Source organism: Heterodontus francisci, unplaced genomic scaffold (assembly GCF_036365525.1).
Source record: "Heterodontus francisci isolate sHetFra1 unplaced genomic scaffold, sHetFra1.hap1 HAP1_SCAFFOLD_61, whole genome shotgun sequence".
NCBI lineage: Eukaryota > Metazoa > Chordata > Chondrichthyes > Heterodontiformes > Heterodontidae > Heterodontus > Heterodontus francisci.
The window spans coordinates 4,789,630-4,799,595 of NW_027141441.1; positions in this window are offsets into that span (position 1 = coordinate 4,789,630).

Below are 9,966 nucleotides of genomic sequence, written 5' to 3' on the forward strand. Positions count from 1 at the left end.
ATTTTAGTTACAAGGTTAGGTTGGAAAAGCTAGGGTTGTTCTGCCTGCATCAAAGGAGAGTGAGGGGAGAATTGATAGATGTGTTTTAGGCTATGACAGTTTTAAATAAGTTGGCAAGGAAACATTGTTCCCGTTAACTATTGGTGCAAGGACTAGGGAACACAGACTGAAGGGTTTGGACAGGAGGTACAGGGGGAATGTGCGGAAGAACTTTTTTCCACAGTGATTGGTGATGATCTGTAACTCGCTGCCCACGAGGGCGGTGGAAATGGAGACAATCGATGATTACAAAAGGAATTTGAATGGGCACTTGAAGGAAATAATTTTACAGGGCAATGGGGATTGAGCAGACAAGTAATAACTCATCTCCACTCCTAGTATTTCTAAATCCCACACATTCATTATAATGTGAACAATTCTTTCCTGTTGTGTCTCTCTCAGATTTGTAAACTTCACTGTATTGGAGTGAAGTGACATCTACGGGCAAGAAACAAGAACTGCCGTGATTAGATCAGCCATGATTGTATTGAATGGCAGAGCAGGCTCGAGGGGCTGAATTGCCGACTCCTGCTCCTAGTTCTTATGTTCATAGAATCATTCAGCACAGAAGGAGGCCATTCGGCCCCATTGTGCCTCTGCTGACTCTCTGACAAAAAGATGCAATTAGTCCAACCCCCTGCCTATTTCCCCATAATCCTGGAGAATTTCACTTTGAAATATTTGTACAATTCCTTTATGAAAGTTATAATTAAATCTGTTTCCACCACCCTGTCAGACAATTCATTCCAAATCCGAATCAGTTATTGGGTAAAAAGATCTCTCCTCACCTCCCCTTGACATTTTTGGCCAATTATTTTAAATCTGTATCCTCTGGTTACTGACGCCCAGGTGGGGTCAGTTTCTCCCTCTCTACCCTATGAAAATCCTTCATGATTCTGAACACCTCTATTAAATCTTCCCTTAAGCTTCTCTACTCTGAAGAGAACAATCCCAGCTTCACCAGCCTGTCCAGAGAACTGACACCCCGCATCTCTGGGATCATTCTAGTAAATCTCCTCTGAACTGTCTCAGTAGCTTTGATGTCCTTTCTAAAGCCTGGTGCCCAGAACTGGACACATTACTCGAGCTGAGATCGAGCCAGCGACGCCCACATCCCACGAACGAATAAAAAAACGCTTCCAAACCAGTCCCCAATTCTTAAGCATTTATAGATGCTCCCTGCCCAGTCCCCAAATTTTATTCATTTAGAAATGCTCCCTGCCCAGTCTCCAATTCTTATTCAATTATAGACACTCCCTGCCCCGTCCCCAATTCTTATCCATTTACAGACGCTTCCTGACCAGTACCCAAATCTTATTCATTGAGAGACGCTCCCTGCCCAGTTCCCGATTCTTATCCATTTACAGACGCTCCCTGACCAGTACCCAAATTTTATTCATTTAGAGACGCTCCCTGCCCAGTCCCCAATTCTTTTCCATCGACAGACGCTCCCTGACCAGTACCCAAATCTTCTTCATTTACAGACGCTCCCTGACCAGTACCCAAATTTTATTCATTTAGAGACGCTCCCTGCCCAGTCACCAATTCTTATCCATTTACAGACGCTCCCTGACCAGTACCCAAATTTTATTCATTTAGAGACGCTCCCTGCCCAGTCCCCAATTCTTATCCATTTCCAGACGCTCCCTGACCAGTACCCAAATTTTACTCATTTAGAGACGCTCCCTGCCCAGTCCCCAATTCTTATCCATTTGTCGACGTGGTTTCGGGAAGCCTCACCGGGAAAAGCTTCACCGCCGCCATTCCCAGGGATACAGATGGGATTGTTCCATCTTATTGTGGCCCTGAGGCCCTGCTCCAGCTGTGTGAGCCCGGAAAGGGCGCGGTCTTCTCGCACTTTGTGAATATCCCGCTCCAACTCGGAACCCGCAGCTCCAGCAGCTGACAGAGCTGTCTCTACTGCGCCTGCGCGCCCCGCTCCTGTCACAGATCGGGCGGATTCTAGGCCGCCCAGCATTCTGGGTACCAGACCTGTCATTAATGTTATTCTTTCAGCTGATCGGTTTTATTACGTACATTTCATGACCTGGTATCGTCGTGAGTATTTTCGTTTGTCCCTGTCAATGCCTGGGAGGATAGAGTCAGCTTCACTTTGTAGCCATGAGTTTCTGGTGCCAGAAAGTGGTGTGAAACTCAGTATATTTCAGTTTTTGGTCTGTGACTGTGGGTATTATTCAGTACATGTTTGTTTTATCTATTGCTATGTGAGTTTCACCACATATCTTTCAACAACTTGTATGTGAGCATCAGCTTTTGTCTATATCTATCAGTTTCTGAGAAGTGAGAAAGGGTTTGATTCTATCCCTATCAGTTTCTGTTACATGCATGTGTCTTTAATCTGCACCTCATCTGAGTGTGTCTTCTTCTCTGTACTTGTAGGTGAGTATGTGTTTTGCTTTGTATCTCTCAGTCTTTGAAGTGTGAGCCTGGGTTTGTACCTAATTTCCTTTGTACCTTGCAGTTGGGATATGAAAGAAAGATTTTTACACGTTACCTGCCAACTGCTGCTAAGTGACTGTGGGTTTCACACTGTATCTGTCAATTTCTTGTCTGGTAATGTGAAGTTTACAGTGCACCTGTCAGTTTCTAGTCTAGGACTGAGTTGGTTTTCCTCCGTCCCTAGCATTTGCTGGTATGTTGGTGTGGGGTTTACATTGTACCTGTCAGTTTCTTGTATGTGAGTGTTGATTTCACTCTGAAAAGAATCATAGATCATAGAATAGTTACAGAACAAAAGGAAGCCATTCAGCTCATTGTGCTTGTGCTGCTTCTCTGCACGAGAAACTCAGCTCATGCCACAGACTCATGTATTCCATGAAAACATGCAATTTTTTTCACTTCAGATAATTATCTTATACCATTTTGAAAGCCATGGTTGAATCAGCCTCCATCACACTCTCAAGCAGTGCATATCAGATCTTAACCACTCGCTGTGCAAAAGAAGTTTTTCCTCGTGTTGCCTTTGGTTCTTTTGCCATTCACCTTAAATCGGTGTCCTCTGGTTACAGAGCCATGAATAATATTCCCCATTGCTTTCTCAGCACTGATGGATTGTGAAGTGGGAGACAGCCACATGTCCCACTGAGCCGCACTGACACCGAGCTGGGAATGAAATGAAATGAAGATCAATCGTTCACAGTGAGATGCTGCAGAGAGATAAGAGTCCCGAATCAAAGTGAGACTTTCTCATACTTTTGCTGAATTTCATTTCAAACACTCCTTGTACTCTCTGCGAATGAAGCCTTAAAAAAGGGAAAAACAAAATGGCACTCAAAGTCACCATCCTGAAATTAAAAGTTTAATGTTCGACTGACTGAACTGTCACTTCTACTCGGTCTCTTATTGGATGGATGCAACTGTATTCTTCAACGCAGGGGTGGCATTCAAATCCTCCCATGGGTCCACATGTCAGACTGAGTTCCATGTTGTAGACTCAAGCAAAGGAAATCTGCTCTTTCCAAAAATATCAGTGAGTTGAAGCTCATTACAATCATCATCATCAGAGGTCAGAACTACGTGGTGAAAGAAAACACCCTGAAGAAGGATCCACAATTATTCAAAGGCATCGACACAGTGAAAAACAAGAAAATCAATGAGCCAATGCAAGCCAAACAACAGAAATGGGAAAGGTTTCCTTTCCATACCAGAACCCAGTTCTGTTGTTTTTTGGAGCCAGGCTTCAGTTAAAGTTACAACTTTATATTCCCACTTGGCTCTCTGTACATTTCATTCATTCCAATTTTGTCGACAAGCTCTTTGAATCCAGCTCTCTGGTCCTCAAGCAGGCTCCATATGGAAATCAATTCCGCCTTCTGTAAGGCTGAAACCAATCAATGACCTTAAACTAAAAACGCCAGCAAAGAAGGGCTTGTCCAGGATTTGAACCCAGGATCTCTCACACATTAATTAATCACTCACCCTAAGCAAGAATCATACCCCGAGATCAACATGCCACTGATATCAGAACTTCCTTTTAGCTTCTGTGGAATTTCACTGGCAGCCAAAGCCGATCATCCATTTTTTTTCAGAGCAAAGCAACATCCTGCAAATTCTGAAATAAAAACAGAAAGTGCTGGAAATGTTCAGAAACTCTGGCAGCATCTGTGGAGAGAGAAACAGAGTTAACCTTTCAGGGTGTTTCCCTTTTGTTTGAGCCATCCTTTCACACTGCTTCTGTCCACCCAATCTCACTTTCTATTCGATCCAGATTCCACCCACTCACTACCTAAATACATTTATCATGAATTCCTCATATCTTTTATCAATGACAATTTTATATTTCTGGCCTTTGCTTTGGACTCCACCACAAGTGGAATCATGTCTCCGTCAACCCAATCAAACCCCTTCACTATTTCCTCACATTGCAATGTTTCTTTCACCCTGACAGACGATGGAGTATATGCTGCTTGGTTGCAGTTCTTGCTTCCTGCCAGTAGATGTCACCTCACTCCAGTACAGTGAAGTTTGCACATCTGAGAGCCACACAAAATGACAAATTGTTCACATTCTAGTGAACAAGTCCCTCTATTCCTGCACACTCTTTAGAACTGTGGAATTAAGTATATATTGCCTCTCCCTATTTCTTCTGCCAAAATGCATCACCTCACACTAGTCACCATTAAATTCCATCTGCCACCTGTCTGCCCATTCTGCTAGCCTATCATTGTCTTGTTGCAGGCGTTTCATTTCATCCTCAATGTTTGCCACTCCTCCAAGTTTGGTTTTATCGGCATATTTTGAGATTCTGCTCTATCTTCCAAGATCCAAGTCATGTATCTGTAGCAAAAAAAAAGCAGTGGTTCCAACAGTGACCCTTGGGGGAGAGCACTGTATTCTGTACAATTTTGGTTTCCTTATTTTATATTTATTTAGAGATACAGCACTGAAACAGGCCCTTCAGCCTACCGAGTCTGTGCTGACCAAAAACCACCCATTTATACTCGCCCTACAGTCATCCCATATTCCCTACCACCTACCTGCACTAGGAGCAATTTACAACAGCCATTTTACCTATCACCTGCAAGTCTCTCGCTGCGGGAGGAAACCAAAGCACCCAGCAAAAACCCACATGGTCACAGGGAAAACTTGCAAACTCTGCACAGGCAGTATCCAGAATCAAACCTCGGTTTTTGGAGCTGTGAGGTTGCGGTGCTAACCACTGTGCCGCCCATGACAATGCCACTACGCCATCACCTCCCCTTATCTAAGGAATGATAGACTTGTCACAGAGGGAATGCAATGGGGATTCACCAGACTAATCCCCTAATGATGAGAGACTGCAGAAACTGGGCCCAAATTCTCTGGAGTTTTAAAGAATGAGAGGTGATCTCATTGAAACTTGCAAAATTCTTACAGGGTGTGATGGGTAGATATGGATAGGATGTTTCCTCTGTCTAGTGAGTCTGGAAGAAGGGGACACAGTCTCAGAATAAGGACAGGCCATTTGAGACTGAGATGAGCAGGAATTTCTTTACTCAGAGGGTGGGAAATCTGTGGAATTCTTTATCCCAGAGGGCTGTGGAGGCTCAATCACTGAACATATTCAAGACAGAAATCAATAGATTTCTAAATACTACCGGGATCAAGGGATATGGAGATAGCAGGGAAAATGGCAAAGAGGGATATGATCAGCCACGATCTGTTTGAATGGCAGAGCAGGCTCAATGGGCTGAATGGCCTAATGCCCCTATTTCCTATGATCCTATGAATCCCAATAATGTACATCAGACGTTAGACCGAGCTATGCATTACATACCAGTTCAAAAATCCCACAGAGATTAAGACTGAAAGATACAGTATCAATTCCATTACTACAAAGTGAAGGACTTGGAGCTTGCAGACCAGCCCATGTATAAGATTGAAAGTTATGTTTTCATTCACAATCATTTTCACAGAGCTAAATATTGAATACCAATCCACAACTTGTACAGGACGACCAAATAAAACCTACAACTGTGAAATACAGTTAATCCATATTTTAAATTAAACACAACGCAAACAAATATTGATACATCAAGAGAGCAGGAAACAGTGAGAGCAGAGTGGAGCATAAAGAGCCCGGGGTGGGGAGAGAGAGAGAGAGCAAGCAAGAGTTCACTCAGAGAGCAGGAAACGGTGAAAGCGGAGTGGACAGGAGTCCAAGCATGCTGGAGTTTTGAAACACAGTGAATAGTGACATCACAGGAAAGCTGCAAGGTGACTGGTTGTGATTAACGGCTGTTAGGGAGTAACAGTACACCACTGTTAGGGTGGGTGTGTAAATGGCTGGGTTATAGCATTTCAACAACAGGCAGAAGAAAAAGAGTATAAATTAAGTATTAATGATAAGGGACAAGTGAATCATTGGTGAGTTTTTTGGAGTAAGGTTTATCTTAACTAGTGAACTGTATTGATTTTTAGTGGGATTTATCAGTACTAGGAAAGTTTTATTTATAATTCTAAGGTGTTGTAGTACTGTTAAGGATTTTTTTAAGCAGTAGCAAATGGTCAACGAATGGCAGGGGTGTTTCAACCTTGAGAGTGCACCTCCTGTGATATGTGGGAGCTCCAGGATGCTTCCACTATCTTAGAGAACCATTTGTGCCAGGACGTGCTCTCAATTGTGGCAGCTTGAGCTCTGTGTTTTGGAACTTGAGTGGCAGCTGGTGACACTGCAGTGCATTCGTGAGAAGAGAGCTACATGGATAGCACGTTTATAGATGTGGTCACCCCACAGCTTAAGGGTATGCAGGGACAGAGGGAATGGGTGATCACCAGGCCGTCAAAAAGAATCGAGTAGGTAGTGCAGGACACCCTAACTGCATGACGCTCTCCAACGGGTTTTCAGTTCTGAATATGGAGGACAGTGATGCTTCCCTGGGGAGTGCAGCCAGAGCAAAGTCCATGGCACCATGGGTGACTCAGCTGCAAAGGGAGGTACAAGGAAGACTGGAAAAGCCATAGTGATAGGTGATTCAATAGTCAAGGGAACAATCAGGCATTTATTGGGACCGGTCGGACGGGTTGCACCTGAACAGAGCTGGGACGGAGTTCCTTGCGGGGCATTTTGCTCGTGCTGTTGGGGAGGGTTTAAACTAGTTTGGCAGGGGGATGGGGACTGGAAGGTAGAGTCAGATGGGACAAAATCGGAAATGAAAATGGAAGGCAGAAAATTAATGGATGAGTCTGGAAGACTGAGGAAACAAAGTTTAGAAAATTAAAAAAGAAGTGTTTGGCAGTGCTCAAGTGTATCTATTTCAATGCAAGGAGTATAGCAAATAAAGCAGATGAGCTGAGGACAGATAGACAGGTGGCAGTATGATATCATAGCTCTGAGAGAAACATGGCTTAAGGAGGGACAGGAATGGCAGCTCAACAGTCTTGGTTACAGGGTTTTCAGACACGATAGGGAGGGAGATAAGAAAGGAGGGAGAGTGGCAATTTTTGTCAAAGCAACAGTACGGCAGCAATAGAAAGGGATTTTAACCACCCAAACATTAACTGAGATAGTTTTAGTGTGAAAGGAATTGAGGGAGCAGAATTCTTGTGATGCATTCAGGAGAAATTTTTTAGTGAATATGTAGCAAGTCCAACAAGAGAGGACGCAGTTTTAGGAAATGAAGATGGGCAGGTGGAAGGAGTGGCAGTGGGAGAGCATTTTGGTGGTAGTGATCATAATTCAGTCAGTTTTAACATAATTGTGGAAAGGACAAGGAAAGAACAAGAGTTAGAGTTCTCAATTGGGACAAGGCCAACTTTACTAAGCTGAAGAGTGATTTACCGAAAGTGGACTGGAAACAGATACTTGAAGGTAAATCAGTGTCAGAGCAATGGGAAGAATTCAAGGGGAGATTCCAGGGGTTCAGAGTCAACATGTTCCCGCAAAGAAAAAGGGTGGGAAGGCCAAATCTAGAGCCCCATGGATGTCAAGGAGCTTATGGGTATGATATGGCAGTAAAGGAAAAATTATGCCCGACACAGAGAACTCAATACTACAGAAAGCCGAGAGGTCTATAGAATGTGGAGGGGGGAAATGAACGTTGAAATTAGGAAAACTAAGAGAGGCATGAAAGAATATTGGCAATCAAAATCAAGGTAAACACAAAGATGTTTTATCAATACATTAAAAGTAAAAGGATAACTAAGGAAAGAGTAGGGCACAGAAAAGACCATAAAGGTAACCTATATGTAGGGACAGAAGATGTTGGCATTGTTCTTAATAAATACTTTGCATCTGTCTGCACAAAAGAGGGGGACGATGCAGATATTGTAGATAAGGAAGAGGGGTGTGAAGTATTGGATATAATCAAACGAGGGAGAGAGGACATACTAATGGAATTAGCTTATTTGTAAGTTGATAAATCGCTAGGGATGGATGAAATGTACCTCAGGCTGTTAAAAGAAGCAAGAGAGGAAATAGCGGAAGGTCTGACCATCGTTTTCCAGACCTCACTGGATACAGGTGTTGTGCTGGAGGATTGGAGGACTGCTAACATTGTACCTCTGTTTCAAAAGGGAGTGAGGGCTAGACCGAATAATTACAGGCCAGTCGGTCTAACCTCAATAGTGGGAAAATTATTGGAATCTATTCAGAGAGACAGGATAAAATGTCACTTAGAAAGGCACAGATTAATCAAGGATAGTCAGCATGGATTTGTTAAGCGAAGATCTTGTCTGAAAAACTTGATCGAAATTTTGAAGAATTAACAAGGAAAACAGATGAGGGTAGTGCAGTTTATGATGTAGTCTGCATGGATGTAAATGTAGGGGGCATGATCAAGAAGTTTGCAAATGACACAAAGATTGGCCATGTGGTAAATAGCAAGGAGGATAACTGTAGGCTGCAGGAAGATCTTGATGGTCTGGTCAGATGGGCAGAAAAATGGCAAATTGAATTCAATCCAGAGAAGTGTGAGGTGATGCATTTGGGGAGGTCAAACAAGGCAAAGGAATACACGATTAATAGGAAAGTGCTGAGAGGTGTAGAGGAAGTGAGGGACCTTGGAGTAAATGTCCACAGATCCTTGAAGGTAACAGGACAAGTTGATAAGGTGGTAAAAAGGCATATGGAATCCTTTCTTTTATTAGCCGAGGTATAGAATATAAGAGCAGGGAGGTTGTACTGTAACTGTATAAATCATTAGTCAGGCCACAACTTGAGTACTGTGTGCAGTTCTGATCACCTCATTACAGAAAGGATGTAATTGCCCTAGAGAGGGTACAGAGGAGATTTACGAGGATGTTGCCGGGACTGGAAAACTGCAGCTATGGGGAAAGATTGGATAGGATGGAGCTGTTCTCCTTGGCACAGAGGAGGCTGAGGGGAGATCTGACTGAAATGTACAACATTTTGCGGAGCCTGTATAGAGTTGAAGTGAAGGGCCTGTTCACCTTAGCAGAAAGGCCCGTGACTAGGGGAATAGATTTAAAGTTTTTGGTCTAAAGATTACAGAGGAGATGAGGAAATTTTTTTTTCAGCCAGAGGGTGGAGGGGGTCTGGAACTCACTGCCTGATAGGGGAGTTGAGACAGAACCCCTCAACTCATTCAAAATGAGTCTGGATATACACCTCAAATGACGTAATCTGCAGGGTTATGCACCAAATGCTGAAAGGTGGGATTAGAATGGGTGGACCGTTTTCATCTGGCACAGACACAATGGGCCAATTGGCCTCTTCCTGTGCCATAAACTTACTTTGATTCTATAAATTACCCAGCTGCTGCAGTGGAATTTGAACTCATGTCTCTGGTCCATTAGTGGAGACTTTTGGATTACTCGTCCTGTAAAGTAACCACAAAATCACCATACCCCTGGATGAGAGTTTTTACAGGTTTGTAATTTTATTTTCAGATACGGCACTGAAACAGGCCCTTCAACCCACCGAGTCTGTGCCAACCAACAACCACCCATATACACTAACCCTACATC